The sequence below is a fragment of the Selaginella moellendorffii genome, unplaced genomic scaffold (assembly GCF_000143415.4).
Source record: "Selaginella moellendorffii unplaced genomic scaffold, v1.0 SELMOscaffold_58, whole genome shotgun sequence".
NCBI lineage: Eukaryota > Viridiplantae > Streptophyta > Lycopodiopsida > Selaginellales > Selaginellaceae > Selaginella > Selaginella moellendorffii.
This window is the reverse complement of record NW_003314319.1, coordinates 1,215,631-1,237,989: the sequence shown is the minus strand read 5'-3', so window position 1 is coordinate 1,237,989 and position 22,359 is coordinate 1,215,631. Positions and strand designations below refer to the sequence as shown.

Below are 22,359 nucleotides of genomic sequence, written 5' to 3'. Positions count from 1 at the left end.
ATCCCACCTCTTATTGGTTATGGACAAGATCAGGCTTTTTTCACATTAAAGCCTTCCTTTCTTAATAATGTTATGAAAGATCAGTAGTCCAGTGGTGCCTTGGTTCGAGCTATGCAAAAGAATATTTGTGATAGTTACTCATTTTATGCCCTAGATAGCAATTGAAAGTTCGTGGCATTTGGTGCGGTGACAACTGGGACGCTTCCAGATAGAACAGAAAGTGGTAGTTCTGCACCATCAAACTCCTGCTGCTCTCACTAGCAATAATCAAGAGGCACGAGAGATTTAGTTCCTTGCGCAGATTGACGTGGGCAAGCTGGAGACTGCGGCGGCTGTGATAATCCATTTCCTGGCCTATCGGCGCAGCGGCGGCTTCAGCCCTGGCAGCTGATTCTCTTGTCTCGTCTGATTCCATTGACAAGACATGATCGATCGCAGGCGCTCCTCCTGTCGCTCCTCCTCCTCCTCGCAGTGTAGCTTTCTTGACGCTGACCTTGTGTTTGGCGCCCTGGCGGCGGGATACGTTTTCAGGGACCAAGGTTGAGAGGTATGAACTTCCAGAGAAGTAGACTTTGTAAGCTTTCGGTGTGATCTTTCCAGGTTCAGGGCTGTGCTTGGAGCATCGACGCCACACATTCACCATCCATTCCTGTCACGAACAGGCAATTCCATCCTCAGGCAGCTCAAGTGGACGAAGTTCTCCATGTGCCTGGTGGGTTTGGGGGAATCAAACAAGCCCGCTTTTTCTCGGAGAGACTGCCGTCCTGCCCGAGCTTGATACTCCTCCCGATTTTAGCACCCAAAAATCACCCCGATTCTTGAGACGCATCAAGGATATTTACTAGCCAGACTTCCATGGTGTCTACATGAAAGGTTTATGCGAAGGAGGACGCCACCCTCACTGTCAGAGCGTGGTCGAGGCTTTTGACAAGCGCCAAAGGGGTGATTACAGTTCCCTAGGATCACCCCCGCATTGATCTGCCACAGGAGAACTAAATCTCTCGTGCCTCTTGATTATTGCTAGTGAGAGCAGCAGGAGCTTGATGGTGCAGAACTACCACTTTCTGTTCTATCTGGAAGCGTCCCAGTTGTCACCGCACCAAATGCCACGAACTTTCAATTGCTATCTAGGGCATAAAATGAGTAACTATCACAAATATTCTTTTGCATAGCTCGAACCAAGGCACCACTGGACTACTGATCTTTCATAACATTATTAAGAAAGTAAGGCTTTAATGTGAAAAAAGCCTGATCTTGTCCATAACCAATAAGAGGTGGGATAGAGGATCAACAAGCAATCCCAAAGTGTATGCGACATTTCTACTTCCATATTTTTTATGCTAGAACCAGTGCATCTTAGATTCTTTGACAAGGAGAGGCACTATCATCTATGAAAAGCCTTTTTGATACTACTCTCCTCCTCTTCAGGCTCTCTTTTACTTGAGTATGAAGCTGGCATGAACAGCGAGCTTGATCTTGTAGTCACTTGGAGAGCCCGGGTGGATTGGTCTTGGTTCTACACAAGCCGGTATTTGGCTTGCAGCGGGAATGCAAAGGGATCCATCATCATTTCGTTTCGAGAAAATGATGGTTCTTCTTGGAACTGTTACTCTTCAGGTATCGAGGCAGTTGACTACGTTGACATTATGATCCTCCAGATAATACCATGGTTTGTTCATTTGTATGGCCACGCACTAAAGGCTTTGTTGGATTGCCGAAATGTGGAGTTTTGGTCGTGGTTAGACTGATGAGATTCACACCGGCAGAAGATCGCAAAGCTCCTGCTGCTGTGGAGATTCCTCTGCAAGTTTCTATTGCAACCCAAGCCGTAACTTTGACAAGGTTTGTGATATTGCTGGTTGCTTTGGAAGGGATCTTGATGATGCTGTTCCATTCATGTAGGGATTTCTTCACACCGATGATCATCCTTCAGATGCAAACCGTGGATTTGATCTGCCTTCCGCAGTTATCACTTATCATTTATAAACATTTTAATAATAATAAAGTTGCTAAATTGTGAGTGCATGGAATATGGAAAGAGAATACAAAAAACATGCATATCAATTAACCCAAAAACCTTAACTTACATACAGGAGCGAGTGGTCCGGATTGAAATCAATCTGACGGCTACCAAAATCCCACTACGCTAATATTAGTATATGGCATCATAGCTGTACACTTGGCCCTCACATCATCCCCTCCTCTTAGAATAATGGAAGACCATCAGGGTTCTCTTGTAGACGGGTTGGGATCTGGAGGAACATCAGGAGGAGGCATTGGTAGATCTATAAATGGTATTAACTGCTCCTGATCTCTTTGTATAAAGCGTTTCAACCGCTGCACATGTATAATCTCTGGAGGATCAACCTGCTAAACGTCATGCCGAACTTCATAAACTTGTGGTTCAACTTGCCACAACACCCGATACGGTCCTTTCCACTGCGCAAGGAGCCCCTTAGATAAACCACGTACCGTAAGATGGGGAAAACAAATTAACACCAAATCATCCACTTTGTACTCCACAAGTGGACGATGATGGGAGTTGTAGCGCTGTTATTGTCCCACTTATACGCAGCCTAAGTGTTCGGCAAACTCTACTCAGAGAAGTGGAAGAATACTTATCAAATACTGATCCCACGACCTAGCATCGGTAGCTCGTGGCAATTGCAATAGTAAACCCAGCTCCATTGGTAATATTAGATCATGACCATATAACAGTTTATATGGTGAAGCACTAATAGAACTCTGCACCCCTATGACATATGTGTAAGCGACTAATTTTTCCATTTTACTTTAGTCACTTAACCACACCTCCGACCACTTGGAGGAGTCTCATTCACAACATCCATAAGTCCCAATTAGGACTTGGGGCTTGCTAGCCCCGAGAATGGCATCCATGCCACTCAACCTTTGCACTTGGTCTAAGTGCTCCACGTGTCCGATCCCATGATTGATACCCCAAGGTACCACCGACATATCGGCCCGTTACGCTGAGGCCATACCTATTCACCTTGGTCACACCAATGGTCCAACACCACCTGCATTCCCATCCCGTCTCTCAAAGACTGGGTCATCTGTCCATGAGGGATCATCCCAGATCCACTCCTTAACGTCCTTAGGATGCCTACAGACATGGGGAATAGCCTTCCCCAATATCTCTGTTCTGGTCCCCACCAAGTCCCTTTTTGTCCTTGGCTGTGTTCGCCAATACTGCCACTGGATCAAGGCCCACCGGCCCAACCACTAAGTCCCACTATCCTCTAGGACTTCCTCACTGTGTGACTGTGTCCTTGGTCACCCCACCAGAGGGCTACCCCTCTTCCTTTCCACAGTCTGGGACTTTGGGACACCATTTCGGAACACCGTGGCCCTACGCGGGCCTCATGGGTACTCTCCTCGCCTTCCGCCTTTAGGTGCTCTAGCCATGGGCTTAGAGCGAGGTTCCGTTGAGCCACGACAGGTATCCAAGTAGGTAGTACCACCCACACTTGGACTGGGAGCATCGGACAGTCGATCTCAAGGGGGAAGTAGAGCCGGCTCTTGAACACTTCACCAAGCTACCCCGCTTGTCGGCTTGTGTTCACTCTAGTCTTGGACTTCCCAGTGGGCAGCTCATCACCCAACACTGGGTCCGGCCTTCCTGTGCCAAACTGGCCTTTCCTGGCCAAACTGGCTCTACTGCAGTCCTCCCCCTACTATACTTTTGGAGCTCACCAAACCCCCCAGGGTCTGGGAGACAAACGCTTTGGGCTTTCACCCTCTCAGACTCGAACTCGGTCTCGGACTCGGACTCGGACTCGGACTCGGACTCGGACTCGGGCTCGGACTCGGACTCGGGCTCGGGCTCGGTCTCGGTCTCGGTCCCGATCTCGGTCTCGGTCTCGGTCTCGGTCTCGGTCTCGGTCTCGGTCTCGGTCTCGGTCCCGGTCTCGGTCTCGGTCTCGACTTCGGACTCCATCTTGGGTCCATCTCGGACTCCATCTCGGACTCCATCTCGGGTCCATCTCGGACTCCATCTTGGACTCCATTTCGGGTCTATCTCGGGTCCACCTTGGATTCCTTCTCGGACTCCATCTCGGACTCCATCTCGGACTCCATCTCGGACTCCATCTCGGCCTCCAACTCGAGTCCATCTCGGACACTTCCACGTGTCATGTGTTGGTCCTTTTTGGGTCCCTTTTTGGAGCCTCGCTTTTTGCTCGCTTCGTGCTCGTTCCTCGAGCACTTCGTTGGGAGTTCCACTCCCGCTCTTGACTTTTCAAGTTGGAGCTTTTGGTCCAAACGTGTTACGCTCGTTTGGCTCTCGCTTCGGCCACTACCACGTGGCGCCCTTCCAGCTCCACTTTGGGGCCTAGGGATTTTGTGTCTCACAGCTCCACCACCCATAGACGAAGTTCGATGTCCTCATCGAATGGTAAACCATTTTGTAAAGTAACACTCGCATGTGTTACCATTTCTATCCTTGGCACCTAGCCAATATTTGTCAATGGTTTGACATTGAAGGCTCACCATGCCTTCTCCATATTCGTCATTGGTTTGACATTGAAGGCTCACCATGCCTTTTGCATATGCCTCAATGGTTTGACACCAAAAGCTCACCATGCCTTGCCTATCCTCTAAGGAGGGTAGTCTCTCCAACTTAGAGACTGATTGGACCACATGTAGTGGTTCTCTCCTTTTATTGGTTTAGTTCTCGCTAAACCTCTTAGAGACCCTTCTCTAAGTCAATCCCACTACTCCTTCTCGAGTAGTCTCAATTTCCATTTATTGAACATTTGCACCTTGGAACTTTTACTCTTTTGACTTTTGGAAGTCAATTTCCTAGGTGTCTCCAACACCTTGCATTGCACAAATTGTGCAACTCCACTTCCCCCATCCTAGGAAGCTCATTATTTACTTGAGGGCACCATCATCCTCTCTTCTATTTCGTGCCACCTTGGGCACTAAGTTCCATTTATCATACTTTGTGCTAGGGCTGTCCATGGCCCTATCATTTGGCTACCTTACCGCTCCCTCCCTTGGAGCTTCCAGTTTTGCCAAATCGGAGCAATTCGGAATCCATCCTTGAAAACACACTTCCTTCCCCGCAATTTGTTAGTGTCCAACACATTAGTGTTCCTCGCCTAACTTTGTCACTTGGATTCCTTCCAAGGGATTCCACGGCCCTATCTTAGCCACTCATCTTTTGCTCCTATCCATTGATTGTTGCACTAAGCAACATCGAATCTCTACCTCCCTCCTTGAGGTATTCTTTTGATTCCATAGCAAAAGCTCTGCTTTGCCAAGACTAGGGTGTTCACCCCTAGTAAGTCTCTTTTAGCATCTTCTGCTGTGGGCTCTATCCACGGCCCAACTTTGTGACCCTCCCATGGGTCTCTTATAGAGATTACTTTCCTTGGATACACTATGCCATCGCAATGACATAACTCATTTCCCTAAGGTGCTTTTCCCACTTGGTCACCTTGACCAAGCCACACCATCATCAATAGTTCAAATCAACACTTTGAACTAGGAACCTTATTCCTTAACCCAAACAAGGACCTTATCCTTATTTAGCCACAAGATCACCTAGTGATCTCACCTCGGCACCTTAACAGGTTTGCCAATAGGTACTAGGTCTTCCAGACCTTTAACTTGTTAACTACGACCCCGGGGGCATCCCCCACACTTGGCGGTGCGCCCAAGCCAGCCCTTCCGGCCAAGGGTCCATAGCAACTGAGATTAGGTGTCCCCATCTCACTCACCACGTCCTTGGTGCCACTTGCACCAAAGCGTTCAAGTTAGATATGCCGAGCTTTCACACTAAGCAATCTAACCGTGCATCACGACTCCGAGGCATCCCTCGCTTGGCGGTGTGCCCAAACCAGTCTCCCCACTGAGAGTCCATGACCACCGAAATATGAGTGTCCTCATATTCCAAACCATCACCACGCCCTAGTGATTTGGGACTCGAACCCAAGCACTAGAGGGTCGGGACTCGAACCCAACCTCCGTATATGCATCTACGGACGGCATCACACAAGATGCCTGGCGTGACTCCCCACGCCGGTGCACCAACCTATTTTTTAAAGAGCACTATAGATCATAGCTTAGGAACCTAGTTCCCCCACACTGCCAAGTCCTCTCACTTGACATATCTGTGATCATGCATGGACTCCTCCATGCTTGGCCCCATGGGCCACCCTTTTTGAAGTTAGCACTTTCAACTAGGGTATTTGTTCCCCCTGACTTGCCAATCTCACTTAGCAAGTCATCCGGCCACTGTAACATGGTTCGTGCATAAGCGTGAAAGTCCTCAATCATTGACTTTCGTTCAAAGCCCTCTCTTTGAACACTCGGGAAAAGCTCTATTTCGTTAAAGTGGGAATTGTCATTATCCCACTTGTAAAATAAGGTTTCCAAACCTTTATATAGTATATAAATATAACAAAATTCAACTGCATTGAGGCACATGCCATTTTATTTTAAACAAGGAAATGTCTACTCAATCACTTCTCCTCCCCCTGCCACTGCTTCACCTCTCTCTTCTCCTTGTCATTGTCGTCCAATTTCTTTCCATCCTTTTAATATTGGCTCAGTTGCTCCAAGTCTAGGTGGAGCCCAAGTCCCCATTCAATCTTTACTTTCCCCTTATTAATAAAACAACTTCGTAAACTTCCAATAACATGCTGTAACACTTCTAGTATAATGCAAATCCTCTCAAAGAATTGTCTTTTAATATTAATACAATGGCATGGAACCCCATGCCATAATAAGTTACATTTTTAAATAAATACATGCCATCTCAGACTGTTATTTTTTGCCTCCAACGCCTATACAATAATCTTGGAATTTCATCACTCTCCACACTATCAGGATTTAAACCCAATAGTAATGCCATCTCTTCTCTAATACGTCCACGCTCATGTTCAGTGGTCGAAGAACCCATCCGGTTGAGCAGATTATGGAGATGCGGATAGTGCTTGGCTAGACAATATACATGCCATAAATGATGACTGGTGTCTGTCCGATCAAATGGCTTCTGATATACTGTTCCATCTGCCATTTGGTTGATTTCTGCAGCCACCTCCTGGACTGGCCGGTTCTCTATCACCATCGCTCCAAGCCGTTTTGCAAGGTCCCCCAGAACATACGGTTTCTTCTCCCTAGTTTCCATACTGCAAGAGATGGGGTGCACTGCATATGTGTGCGTGTTTGCTGCAGTTTTAATCGGCGAGTCATCGATGATGAGGATTTCACTTGACCTAGCAGTCCGGTTCATCACTATAGCCTCTGCCTTGACGAAGATGGGCTTGCTACCCCTCACATGGACCATAGTCAAGCAATCCTCCTGCGTTAGGAGAAAGTCAAATGGTAATATTACTCGCGTCTGATCGTGCATCATCTGTAGCAACGTTAATGCATTGTGGCGCATCATGGATGTCCAAACTCCCAATTGCAAATTGAACCCGGCCCTCTGTTTTAAGTGTCGCATGGTCATTATTAGATCCCGCAGTTTCTCCCCTGTGATTAATGTGAATCTGTCTCTTTTGACCAACTTGCGACCGCAGGCTTTGGAGGGTGCAGTGACATTCGAGGACGAGCCACGCTCATGGGAGAAAAGGACACCGTTCAGATCAAAAACGATACAGTACTTTCGCCGTGACTCTGAAATGAAATGCGTCAGCATAAAAAATGGTACAAGTCAATTTTACCATCTACAATATTAGCGAATGGTGCTCCCGATGGTCGTTCAGAGGGTTTTGGTTGAGGAAACGTGAAGGGCGGAAATACTCTCCTCTGCAATGTGGGGTCAATTGCATCCGATGGCGTGTGGGCACATGCCATTTCAGCTGTAGACTCTGGTACAACTGGCTCCATAGTGGCATGGGGTGGTTCTGATGGCGTGTGATCACACGCCATTTCAACTGGTGCCTCCGTTGGCAAAGTGGACATGACCGAACAAGCAGCAGGGGCGGTGTAGGGAGGTTCCAATGGCGCGTAGTCAGACGATTGGGCACACGTTGGAAATGAGGATACGACCGGCTCGGCGGCTGGGGCGGCCTCATGCGGGTCCAATGGCGCCTGGTCACCATCAATTGGATACGTGGACAAGATTGACTCAGTGGTATGGGTAGCATCAAGTGGAGTGTGGTCAGCTTGCTTGGCGTTAATATGGATAGTAGCCTCCACCAGCTCTGATGACTCTTGCAGGCAAGTAGAGTCCACTGGCGGATCCATATGCATGTCCAAATATCTCCCTTCGATTGAGATGGTATCCTCCCGTGCTACTAAAAACAAACTCATTAGCACATTGAATCGATTATACTGTATTTACCATCAACTGCTATTGAGGAACTAGGACCGATATCACTTGGGCGCACTGCTGACTCTGAAGGATTGGACATACGTTTCGACCCTTGCTTGGCACTATCCTTCCTCAACACTAAAGGCTAGAGTTTGTATCTTAATTCAACTGAATAATCTCTACTTACCATTTCTTCTGCGACCTACATGGACAATGTTAGAAATGGTAAAAGGTTAGGAATGGATGTACTATTATTTACCTGATGGTTTGTCTTGTATGACCTTCCTCCGCTGCTCTTTGGCCACCTCAGGCTGGCCATCGTCGTCATCATCGTCATCGTCGTTATTGTGATCGTCACCATTGTGAGGACCATCCAAGTCCTCTTCGTCCTCCTCTTCTTCGTCCTCCTCTTCTTCGTCCTCCTTTTCTTTGTCCTCCTCTTCGTCCTTCTGCTCTTCTTGCTCATTATCTTTCTCTGGCTCCTCATCCCCCTCCTGCATTTCTTCCATAGGCTGCTCAGGCTGGATGGCTTGTTCTTCCAGGACCATCTTGGGAAAATCATTTAGCCGAGTCTCCATCTCAAAATACAAGACATCCATAGCCTGTTTTAGTGCTTGACCTAGGACCGTATCCTCACCCGACTGTCTTAACATGGTTTCTGCACGTTTTTGCACCCTTCGAAGACGACAAGATGAGAAAAACGTGGCCCTGACTTGAAAAGCATCCCTCATCCATTGTACCTCTCCATTGAGATTGGGGAAGGGGAGTCCGCCATAGGAATCTGAGTCAGGAGGTGGTGACTGGCTGCTTTCACTTAGCCCTTGATCTGCAATGAATGGCATGAGCACACACGCCATAACCGCGAGGCATTACCTATCATCTTTTCGTTGCCCTTCTTCCTTTTCGAATCAAACGCCTCTGATCCCGACGACTGTCCAACGTGCTTTTACTTTTTATGACCACTGTCAGTTTGAGCTTGGCTGGTGCTTGCCTGTTTTGCCTTTGAAGAAGTGTCTCTTGCAAGGAATGGCATGAGACCACACGCCATTGCAAATATAATTTGTACCTCCTTTTTTCCTATTGCTTGTCTGTTTGTCCTTCTTTGACGCGCCACCAGTGCACTTTTCAGTCCTCATGTTTGAATATTCACAACGATCTATAATCAAAATGGCGTGAGGCCTCACGTGACCTTACCTTGTGCAGGTTGTGAGCTCGGCCTAACATCAGTAGCTGTTAACGCCGTTTCAGCATCTGGGGGTGGCCATGCTCCTGCATATAGAGCTTGTGAGATAACATTTAAACTTAAAGTGCGTACTCACCAGGTTCGCAGAGAAGATACTGTTTTTCTTTGGCAACTGTAATTATATGCTCCATTGAAGTCACCTCTTCAATGGAGTTTGTCACCGCAACACACGGGACACCCTTGAGTAGTGCGGCTTGAAAGAATAGTCCGCTGCAGTTGTACTCGACAACGCATTTGCCCTTGGAGTCACCCGCTATTGCGTTGAAGACCCAGCTGAGCATTTCCCATGCTGCACCTGGAGCTTTCTTTGGATTCGAAAGCTCCATAGCCGTCTTCAGTTCCTCAGGCACGGGTAAATTGACCTCCCTCAGATCAATTCGATCGGCCTTGTTGAACGAAGCTGGGAAGTCACTCCAGTCCCACTCTGCTGCAGGACCAATAACAAGGGCGAGTGTCAAGATGCGGACATTCGTCAGTATCTTCTTCTTAGCCATTATCCCATGGATCTCCCGCATCTCCTTGCCTTTCAACCGAGCCTTCACCTTGTTCAAGGCCTTCTAGAACTTGTGATAGGATTCGGAGTCGTAGATCATATAGTGGACTGAAGATTCCACCTCCGCAAGTCCCACCATTAAGTCAATGATGGAGCTGACTTTGTCTGCATGAGTGATCTCCTCGTTTGTGAAGTCCATCACACAAAAGATGTTCTTGACCTGCTCATCTCCGCGGGAAACGATGCTCCTCCACCTTTGATCCTCATCCAAATTCACGTATACCCGGTAAGGTTCTCGATAGGCCTCTGCTGCGGGGTCGAGCTGTTTCTGAAGCCGACGGTCGACATCCCTCTTAATGAAATTTGGATACTGATCCAACTTCTCAGCTTTACTTTTCGTGGCATCCCGCAGCAGATCGATGAACTTGGGGGCCCCCTTCACGTAGTCGTCGATGTCTTCATTTGACAACTCCAGCTCTTCCATCATCTCTTGCGTGGTGTCGATGCTCACCCTCTCCACGGCCACTTGCTCGAAGATCCAATCCTTCAATAGCGCACGAGCTCTCAGAGTCGTGCACAAGTCCTCGTATGTCACAATATGGCCGGGAGTCATTTTGGTCTTGTTGAAGACTACCTCACCACGTAGAAGAGCATTAGCCACTGTCAGAAGGTTGTCGTCGTCTAGAGACCGCGAGAAACGCAAGGCGTTGAGCTTCAAATCATTGGGCTTCCGGCCGTCCTCCACACCCATTGAGTTTAGCAACTCCCCGTCATGGTACCTCCTCAGCACATCTACCCATTTGTCAAAAACAACTTTTGTCGCGAGTAGAATGTTATGGATGCTGAGTGTTAAGAACGCAATTCCTCGCCTGTTCAGAAATGCACAACAATTAGAGCTGACAGATGAAAAGCTAGCAGCTGGAAATAACGTGAGGCCACACGCCATTCACCACTGCATCAGATGTCTTGAGGCTGCATCCTAAGATGGCGTGAGGCTACATGCCATCTGTAACCGGACTGCACTCGAGAGCTCAATCAGTGCATGCCAATGTTGCTACTGAATGGCATGTGGCCTCATGCCATTTTCTACTTGGCCTAAAAGACTTACCATTTGAAGCCGAATGGAGGCCGTGACAATCGAGGCCGGACTCGCTGGCGAATGTGCACTGTGTGTGCAGCGGATCGTAGCAGCAAAGCTACTCTGCCACTTACAGTTGGAGAGTGGCGCTGAAATCTCCCGGGACGCCAAGTGGGCTACGTGTGGGTGGCGGAGTGGGCGGCGGAGTTGGCGGCGAAGTTACAAACTGGGTGTGTCTTGAAGTGGACGCCGATGCACACGAGCGCGATGCGAGCGCGAGTGTGATGCAAGCGCGAGTGGACGCCGATGCACACAAGAAACCTGTAGAGAAGGTAGATGAGCGCGAATGTGAGCGTGATCGCGAGTGGGAGCGCGATGCGAGCGCGAGTACGAAGCAAAATGCAAAACCTAACCTCACACGCGCGAAATGTCACAACGGTTGGTAATCCCACCACGTCATCATTCCTCGGACTTGGGCGCCACCATTAATTTCTGGATTGCCGCGCGCATGCAAGCACGCAAAATCCAAAAGAAATCCGCAACGTCATCATTCCTCGGACTGCATGCACGCGAAATCCAAAAGAAAGATCATGATTGGGATATCATTTAATACCCTCGCTATATTTATACCATGCATGATTGGATATTCCAAAGCATCTTGTATTTCCAAAAATGGCAGATGTTCAGCTAAATAAAGAAATTCTATCTGTTTCTATTTTTCTCTCAAATCAATATTATAGCGTGTGGGCTCATGCAATTTTGAACCAAAGAAACCCAAAAAACGTTGGACCCAAAATATTTTGAAAAAACCCAAAAAACCCTAAACATTTTAAACCCAAAAATCCAGGCGTCCTGTGGCATTATTCCTTGAATGGCGTGTGGGCGCATGCCATTTTCAGGGCCAAATGCTGAATGGAGAAAAATTCCCTTTCAGTGCAAATGCTGCAAGAGGTAGATGCCGAGCACAAAGAACTGTAACTACCTCACATGACACAGATAAACTTTTCTCTATTTGGCAAAGATAAACTTTATAGCGTGTGGGCTCATGCAATTTTGAACCCAAAAAATGCACCAAAAAATTCTCGGCGTCATCTGGCATTATCTCTTGAATGGCGTGGGGCCACATGCCATTTTTAGGGGCACATAGGAGTATATTCCTAGAATATTCTAACACGCGCGAGATTTTTTTGAGTTTTCTGGAGATCCAACCGTTAGATCGCAACTAGATTTTACAGAATGGTATACAATGTCTTTCTTGATGACCCTGCAAAAAAGCATCTCGATCGGACACCACATGAGACCACACGAGCCTTACAATGTTTCAGGGGAATTTGCCATAGATTCGACCGTTATTTTGCTCCAAGATTTTACAGTTTGGTGTGCATTGACCTTTCCATTGACACTGCAAAGGGACATCACAATCAGATGCGGGATCACAAGAAACTAACTTCACTAACTCTGGTTTCACCAAGATCTACGTAAGGAGTTATGAAATGAAAGGACCCTCTCTATTGAAATGTGTTTATGGTCCTAGGGGCATTGTGACATATCAAAGGATTTTGCATCAAGTTCTGTATTTGCATGTTTATCAAGCTACTGAATTGCTAAACCCTAAACCCTAAACCCTAAACATGTGGCAAATGCTGCGTGAAGAAAGATGCCCTTTCTGGGCAAATGCTGTAAGAGGCAGATGCCGAGCAGATGTATCTCAGGCTAGCGAAGGGGACAAACGAAAGCTAGCTATAAACATGACGGGATGCAAATAGATTACTAGGCTGGTCCTGCGAAAATCAAAAACCATAATTGAAAACATTGAAAATGCAAAAAGAAAGGTTTATAATATTTTTGAATTTTAAGCAACCAAAGGAATGTAAGTAGGGCATATGTTTGTAAGTTTAAAAATGCCTCAACCACTTAAATTCCCAAGTAAATAAAGCTGTTTCTATTTTTGGTACAGGTAAACTTTATAGCGTGTGGGCTCATGCAATTTTGAACCCAAAAATGCACCAAAAAATGCTCGACTAGCATTATTCTTTGAATGGCGTGTGGCCTTATATTGCCATAAATGGACGTACACACACAGCATAATTATTCCTTTACACGGCGAATAATCTTGGCGCGGATCGCTGACATGGCATGGCAAAGTTTGAATCACTGACATGGCACAGCTGGATCGAGGCAAGGACATGATGTAACAAAGTTCAACCTTCGACAGCAAAGTCTAGAAGCTACTCAGTTTGAAATTTGTCAGAGGAATCATAAGATCTGGTTTGTCAGAGGATTTGATGTGACGTTCAAGCGTGTGTTATTTTTGAATTCTCAAAATCATTCCTAGGTCTATCATTTTTGTGCGCCGTGTTCTTGGTTCCGCTGAGCGCAGTGAGCGCTGCTTGTGTAAGCGGCGTTGTGGGCTGTGGTTTATGCGTCTACGAGCGGTTGTAGCATTGCGAGCGCCATTGCGAGCGGCAGTTTATGCGAGTGGCAGTTTGTGCGAGCGGCGCTACGAGCAGTTGCGGTGTTGCGAGCGGCGCTACGAGTAGTTGCGGTGTTGCGAGCGACACTGTCTTTGGTGTGGCTACCGCTTCCTCTTGATATTCGGCACTTGTGCTTCCTAGTATGTTCACCATGGAATGGCTTAGGACCACATTTAGAAATGGCATGAGGCCACATGCCATCTTGGGCCCTTGCAATTTCATGGCTAGCGTATTGTCATGTATGTTTTTACTTGCCTGCAACTGTGTGTATATCAAGATGGCATGAGGCCTCATGCCATCTTTGGCCCCTACTAGCCTATTGCCATATTCCTTTTGCCTTGCTGCAATTGTATATATTTTTGTATGGTATAAGAGGCTACATCAGGGACGGATCCGAAACGCTGATTGGCCACTCCAAGCCTCTTCAGTTTCATTTCAGCATGTGTGACGGTGCTCCAGTGATGAGGTACAAGATGAGAGAATGGGACACAGTGTGGCTGCCAGTGGACGGCATTGAACTCTTCAAGAGAGATCCCATAACTAGGGAACCTATGATTCCTCAGGGTTCCCCACGGCCGATGCACCCGGATGGACTCAAAGACCAGGAAAGTATAGTGGCCGGGATTAGACAGCATATTGCCTTCTGGAAGAGGGGGTTGGTGTTTGGTGGAGAATCCTATTTTCAGAGGTGCAAGCCTTTGCTCAAATACTGGGAGAAGATTATATCTGCTATCCAAAATGGGCCGGTTGTATATGAAGAATTGGAAGAGTCCTTTTGGCCAGAACCCAGAGCACCAGATAGTAGCGGAACAATGTCCTCTGGAAATGCAGTGACAGATAATGATGTTGAGGATCACTATTGTGGGCCGAGGAACAAGAAACCGGATTCAGCATTCAATCCAGTACAGGTCTGCAAAGGAATGGTCGTGTTTGTCAGACCCAGTAATAAAAAACAAATGATATGGGTGGGGCGCTGCATCATTGATGCAGAGGAGGACGCGGAAACTAACTCCTTCAATGTAACTGTGGAGTGGTTCAAGCCAAGTTCCGGATATACGAAGGATTGCCTAGAAAAGAGATGGGTGCTGAATCCAAGGGATCCCAGCATGAGCATATCGGTGGATAATGTTGTGCATGGTTGGATGCGGAAGCAGAGTGCCACCATCACCTTGCCAGACCATGCAAGAGATGCAGCAAGAGCATTCATAACCCGGGTTCAAGGTGAGATTCATGAATATTCCTTTTCTAACTTTCTAATGTATTTTATTTCAAGGTGAACAATCCGAATCTGAATCAGAGGAGGCGTGATGGCATGTGGCCTTACGCCATTCCTAGGTGAGATGGTACAAATAACAAGTATAAATTCTTAGTTGTTCTAGCAAATCTTACTTAAAGTTCAAGGTGAACAAGCCGAATATGAATTCATCGGATTGTTATAATAAATTGCGAGGTGATGGCATGAGGCAATACGCCATTTGAGAGTGGTAGCCATTCCTATATGAGGTGAGTGAAGTATTTATTAGAAATACCTCATTCAATTGTGCACTTCTAAGTCTTGGTCCACTTAGTACTGTTTGCATGTTTTTATTTTAATTCTTTCTCTAAAATGTTATTTAGCATGTGGCTTCATGCCATTGCTCTCCACAATCATGCATTGAATTTCTATCCTTGCATAATACTTCTCCATATATATAGCATGTGCGCACATATGATATGGTTCATTAGGCCTGATATAGTGTGTGAGGTAAAACAAAGATGATGTGACATATGCATTTACCAATCACACGTGCATAAATCTCATAATATGGCGTGTGGCCCATATTAATGGCACATAAACCCATATTGTGGGCTTACGTGCTTTATGTACCATCATTCCCTTGCAGCGTGTGTGTTGGTTTCCTTTTATAACACAACGAACTCCATATTTTAGGGTGAAGAGCGTTCTCATGGCAAGCACAAAATCTGTAAGTGAGGCAGAAAAGGAGACGGAGAAGGAGATAGGTGAAGATGTAGAATATATAAGTCTTCCAAACTCCCCGTAATATACTCCAGGTGATCATTTTTCTAAACAAACGGCAACATTAACAACTATCGAGAACGCCCTAGTAACGTCAGAGACAACAATCCAAAGCAAAACAACTGACCCGGAGAAGGATGATAGTACCGCTGAGAGTACCAAAAAGGAGGTGTCCACTAGCGCTTAGGCTTATAATGGCGTGTGCCCTCATGCCATTTACTTGATCACCAAATACCTTTTTCCCTTTGCACTAGTATATCTTAATACCGATCTGAGAAATAGAATGGCATGTGCCCTCAGGCCTTTTACTAAATCACCTTTGAAAGAAATGCAAGCCTCTATGTCGTAAAAAAAAGGTACTAGAGAAATTCCTTAATAATATGAATGTTATTTAGTTTCATGAAAATACACTAAGGGTCAAATGAGTTAAATGACTTCTCCAGACTAGCAATGCCTCTTGCTATACCTTCACAATTAGATTCGTTAGAAAAAGATAACATTGAATAATATCTAAATGTTCTCACCATTAAGTTATATGTTTGGCTAATAGGAATGACGTTCATCTTGGAAAGCTCACCACATGCTCAATGAACAAACAAATAGTGTGTGCGCGCATGCCATTGCTCTTCTTTAGCTTCAGATTCGGCTTGTTCACCTTGACAATGAGATTTATTATACAACCAGATGGACTTAGTCTGGACATAAAGTCACCGCGCTAGTCACCATGCCCCAGATATGTCTAGCCCCTGCACAAGAAACATATAATTTCACGTCATTTTCAAATACTTGAAAATTTGTACCTAGTCCCATTTTACTGAATAAATCCCACTTTAACGAAATAGAGCATGGAACTACTTCCCCAACCTTGATAGCTTCGCCTCATGGCAAGCTTCAAGACCACGCTTCTACTGCGCCACTCTAATTTCGCGCGTTCCTTGAACCATTTACGCTTGGCCTCTCTAGGTACTAAGCTACCTAGAATCCTCTTTGGGAACCTTGAAGGAACTCTGTCCCTTAGTTTGCTAAGGCCCCCCTTTTTGCAAACTTTCCAATTACCATATAGTCTAACATGGACAATTCCATATTTTAGACTCTCCATGGCATCACGGTTGCTAGCGGCAACACCCTCGAGCCCCCACTTGATTCTCCACTCCCAGCTGGCATAACCAACCTTGGTTATGCCCTTCGATTCCTATGGTTCGGTTCCATCCCCTTACTTCTTGCTTTTGGCTTCACACCTTTCCTTTGGTCATTCTCCTCCAGACTAGGAGGATAGCTTTGCACTTTCTATCATGCCTTAGCAAGTATTCTTAGGGATGAACCTACCCAATAGCCCAAGGAGTGGTTCCTCAATCCGGGTATGCTCACCTTATAATCCTACACACTGGGATTACATTGTTGCTTATGGGCATTTACATACCCATCACTAGCCTTGCCAAAATTCCTTTTTTGGCTTTGTCCAATTCGGGTAGACAGTCTTCTTCTGTCTCCACAACCTTGGACATTTGGATAGCATCTATTATCCATCATTCACTAGGGACTTAGTCCCTTGGGCTTTATCTATTGCCCTTGCGACACGAAACACCACCTCCTGGTGTTCTAGAGTGTTTGGGTGTCCCAATGATGGCCTCCTGACAATGAGCATTCCCATTTATGACATTGACTTACTATATCGCAACATAAGCAATTTATCCCCCGTAAGGGTATATCTAACTTCCTTATGCCATTAAAAAGTCTTGGGTAGCTACCTTCTACCCATTTAACCAATTATCTTGCACCTCTTGCTTAGTTGCCTCATAGTTGTCAAGTCCTACAATTCATTGTTTGGTGCTTTCACACCTCCATCATTATCTGGGTCACCACACTCCAACTACATGCTCTACAGCTTAGGCTATGCCATTCCTATTTCCATTGGGATTCCTTTGGCAAGGGGTTCTCATGAACCCACCAACATAGCCTCAAGGTATCACACCTTGGCACATTTGGTGTCTCCACACCATCGGCTCCACGAGCCTACCTCTATGACACTTCCCCTTTGTGTCTAAGTCTTTGCCAAGACCAACACCACTCTTTCTCATGCCAACCATTCGTTAGCATTGCACCATAGAGGTCACACACAACTTTGTGTCAAAGTTGTTTTCTTCTGGGAACACCTTTCCCATAACTTTAGCATGGCACATTTTGCCATCGATGAGATACCCTCTGTTCTCATCATTGGATCCTATGATCCCCCCCCATCCTTTGTGGAGTACAACACACCTCAGTCCAAATGCTTCCATCAGTTTTTTTAGGACCATCCCTTGACTCTACTTGAGTCATCCAGCAGTTTTGGACTTGGTTAATTCACAGACCCGTAAGGTCCTACTTGTGAGGCACTAGCTCACTGGAATACACTTCTTGCATTCACGTCCTACTCACAAGGACTATTCGCACAAGTGTTACTCTGACACTTGATTTTGTTTTCTGGGGCCAATCTTTGCCCCTTAGGACTACTTGTCCATGTGATGAGAATACCAACTCATCTCTAAATACACCCCCCAACTCCTTGGGTTGTTCCAGCATTTACTAGAGGTAGCCTTGGCTACCACTTCAAGGACTCGTGTCCTCGCCCATGCTTGACCTCTCACGGTCATCCATTCTGATCTCACTTTCATGAGCACTAGCCTCAACTATGTGAGGATAATCTTGTGACTCCTTTATTGTTTTGGAGTCTCTATCTTCCCCGTGATCCCAACTATAGTTGTTTACCACAACTACCTTAGCCAATTGGCTGAGCCAAATGCTCATCCAGATCACATCCTCAACTCAATGAGGAAAACCTTGCACTGTTCCCAAGATCCCAAAGTCGTTCCATTATTGGCCCTTTTCTATCCACCATCTCGTCTATATGTTCACACATGAACTGTAATGGAGAGCCATGTCTTCCCGACTTGCTACTCCTCAAGGATAGGCCCACTCCTCGGACCTTCCAATGCCAACACTAGTGGTGATATACTTGAGCACCAATAAAAGTCGGACTAAGGAACAGCTCCGATACCAAGTTGTAAGCGACTAATTTTTCCATTTTACTTTAGTCACTTAACCACACCTCCGACCACTTGGAGGAGTCTCATTCACAACATCCATAAGTCCCAATTAGGACTTGGGGCTTGCTAGCCCCGAGAATGGTATCCATGCCACTCAACCTTTGCACTTGGTCTAAATGCTCCACGTGTCCGATCCCATGATTGACACCCCAAGGTACCACCGACATATCGGCCCGTTACGCTAAGGCCATACCTATTCACCTTGGTCACACCAATGGTCCAACACCACCTGCATTCCCATCCCGTCTCTCAAAGACTGGGTCATCCGTCCATGAGGGATCATCCTAGATCCACTCCTTAACGTCCTTAGGATGCCTACAGACATGGGGAATAGCCTTCCCCAATATCTCTGTTCCGGTCCCCACCAAGTCCCTTTTTGTCCTTGGTTGTGTTCGCCAATACTGCCACTGGATCAAGGCCCACCGGCCCGACCACTAAGTCCCACTATCCTCTAGGACTTCCTCACTGTGTGACTATGTCCTTGGTCACCCCACCAGAGGGCTACCCCTCTTCCTTTCCACAGTCTGGGACTTTGGGACACCATTTTGGAACACCGTGGCCCTACGCGGGCCTCATGGGTACTCTCCTCGCCTTCCGCCTTTAGGTGCTCTAGCCATGGGCTTAGAGCGAGGTTCCATTGAGCCACGACAGGTATCCAAGTAGGTAGTGCCACCCACACTTGGACTGGGAGCATCGGCCAGTCGATCTCCCGGGGGAACTAGAGCCGGCTCTTGAACACTTCACCAAGCTACCCTGCTTGTCGGCTTGTGTTCACTCTAGTCTTGGACTTCCCAGTGGGCAGCTCATCACCCAACACTGGGTCCGGCCTTCCTGGGCTAAACTGGCCTTTCCTGGCCAAACTAGCTCCACTGCAGTCCTCCCCCTTACTATGCTTTTGAAGCTCACCAAACCCCCCAGGGTCTGGGAGACGAACGCTTTGGGCTTTCACCCTCTCAGACTCGAACTCGGACTCGGACTCGGACTCGGACTCGGACTCGGTCTCAGTCCCGATCTCGGTCTCGGTCTCGGTCTCGGTCTCGGTCTCGGTCTCGGTCCCGGTCTCGGTCTCGGTCTGGACTTCGGACTCCATCTTGGGTCCATCTCGGACTCCATCTCGGACTCTATCTCGGACTCCATCTCGGGTCCATCTCGGACTCCATCTCGGGTCCATCTCGGACTCCATCTCGGGTCCATCTCGGACTCCTCCACGTGTCATGTGTTGGTCCTTTTTGGATCCCTTTTTGGAGCCTCGCCTATGGCTCGCTTCGTGCTCATTCCTTGAGCACTTCGTTGGGAGTTCCACTCCCGCTCTTGACTTTTCAAGTCGGAGCTTTTGGTCCAAACGTGTTACGTTGTTACAAATTGGCCTTTCCTAGCCCAACTGGCTCCACTGCAGTCCTCCCCGTTATTATACTTTTGGAGCTCACCAAATCCCCTAGGGTCTGGGAGACGAACACTTTGGGCTTTCACCCTCTTAGACTTGAACTTGGACTCGGACTCGGACTCAGACTCGGACTCAGACTCGGCCTCGGTCTCGGTCTCGGCCTCGGTCCTGATCTCGATCTCGGTCCCGGTCTCGGTCCCGGTCTCGGACTCCATCTCGGACTCCATCTCGGGTCCATCTCGGACTCCATTTTGGGTCCATCTCGGGTCCACCTCGGACTCCTTCTCGGACTCCATCTTGGACTCCATCTCGGACTCCATCTCGGACTCCATCTCGGCCTCCAACTCGAGTCCATCTCGGACAATTCCACGTGTCATGTGTTGGTCCTTTATGGGTCCCTTTTTGGAGCCTCGCTTTTTGCTCGCTTCGTGCTCATTCCTCGAGCACTTCGTTGGAAGTTCCACTCCCGCTCTTGACTTTTCAAGTCGGAGCTTTTGGTCCAAACGTGTTACGCTCGTTTGGCTCTCGCTTCGGCCACTACCACATGGCACCCTTCCAGCTCCACTTTGGGGCCTAGGGATTTTGTGTCTCACAATATGTATACCGAAGAGATGGCAAATAACCATCCCAATCCAAATGCTAAAAGTTTATATACTTTGCAATCATCCTTTTGAATGTCCGAACAAGCCGTTCCTCTAAACCGTCTGATTATGGATGATAAGCACTCGTGAAAGTGTGACATATCCCCAACTGAGATGTCAGAACATGAAATGCCTCAGCTATAAATGTGCAACCATTATCCGAAAGAATCTGCTTTAGACAAGAATGTTGGAACACCACTTGATTGAGGAGGAAGTATCCAACAACAGTTGCAAAGGTGCTAGCAAGAGCACCAACTTCCACCCAACGAGTCGAGTAGTCAAAAACAATAATAACATACTCATTGCGAGCAACCGACCGTGGAAAAGGTCCCATAAGATCAAATTCCACCAACTCAAATGGATGGGAAATTGTAATTGACTCCAACCGTCTTTCCACGACACGAGGGGGAATATTACGAGTTTGGCACCAAATGCAACTATGCACATACTAGATAATATCACGCCGCATCTTCGGCCAATAGAAAACCTGCGCAGCTTCTCAGTTACACGATGATGTCCCATATACCCACCTAGCAGTACAACTAACGAAGTTCTTCCGTTTCACTAATGAAGTGACGGCAGTATGGTCACCTTCAAGTAACGTCCGAGAACCATGTAGATATGCCTGAAGTTTCTCAAAACCCCAGAGTGTTGCTAAACACTCCTTCTCTATCGTGGAGTAGTTCATCTCCGCTGGTTATAATGTATGGCTTATATACACAATGGGATGGCACTGACAAGGCACACTCAAGCTTTCTTGCATCAACACTCCTCTAACACCAATGTCAAAAGCATCCACGTGCAAAATAAAAGGTCGAGTATAGTCAGGATATGCCAAAACTGGAGGAGTCGTCAATAGCTCTTTGAGATCCATGAATGCCTGCTGACAATCCAGATGAAAGATGATGTTGATGACTCCAACAACGCTTGCAATGGTGCAGTGCGATCAAAAAGATGATCCACAAAGCGACTGAGATACTGCACCTTGCCCAAGAAGCACTACACATCATTTACACACTTTAGAGTAGGGAACTTTAGAATAGCCACAAGTTTGTTAAGATCAATTTGCAAACCCTCATAAGAAATATAGTACCCAAGATAAGTTGTGTCCTTGGAACCAAACACGCACTTTGACCACTTCAGCTTTAAACCAACGTCCCGTAGCCAATCCAACACTTTACGAACATCACGAACATGCTCCTCCCATGTCCCCTCCGAGTGGATCAAGACATCATCAATGAAGTTAGCAGTCACCTCCAGCATATCGCAAAGGACCTCGTCCATCATCGGTTGGAAAGTTGTTGGAGCATTGTTCAAACCAAATGGCATCACCAAGAACTCATACAATCCAAATGGTATACAAAAAGCAGTCTAAGGAATATCTTCTTCGGCCATTGGTACTTGCCAATACCCAAAAGCAAGATCTAGCTTGGTGAACTAATGACTTCGCTTTAGACAATCCAAGAGATCAGTAGTGTGAAGAAAAGGGTACACATCTGGGATCGTTACTTTGTTTAACGAATGATAGTCGATGCATAAACGAATACTCCCATCAGGCTTTGTCACAAGATAAGGTTCACATACCCAAAGACATTGCGACTTCCGAATAACACACTTCTCTAACATTTCCTTAACATTTGCGCGTAAAATCTTGAT

General features: G+C 46.9%; 1 long non-coding RNA gene across 1 annotated transcript; it reads left to right on the top strand.

The window, feature by feature from the left end:
• The first annotated feature begins 484 nt into the window (after positions 1-484).
• On the top strand, positions 485-1,167 carry LOC112351198. The gene is made up of 2 exons (XR_002994041.1): positions 485-547; positions 601-1,167. It is a non-coding gene; the product is annotated as an uncharacterized LOC112351198 (long non-coding RNA).
• The last annotated feature ends 21,192 nt before the right edge of the window (positions 1,168-22,359 follow it).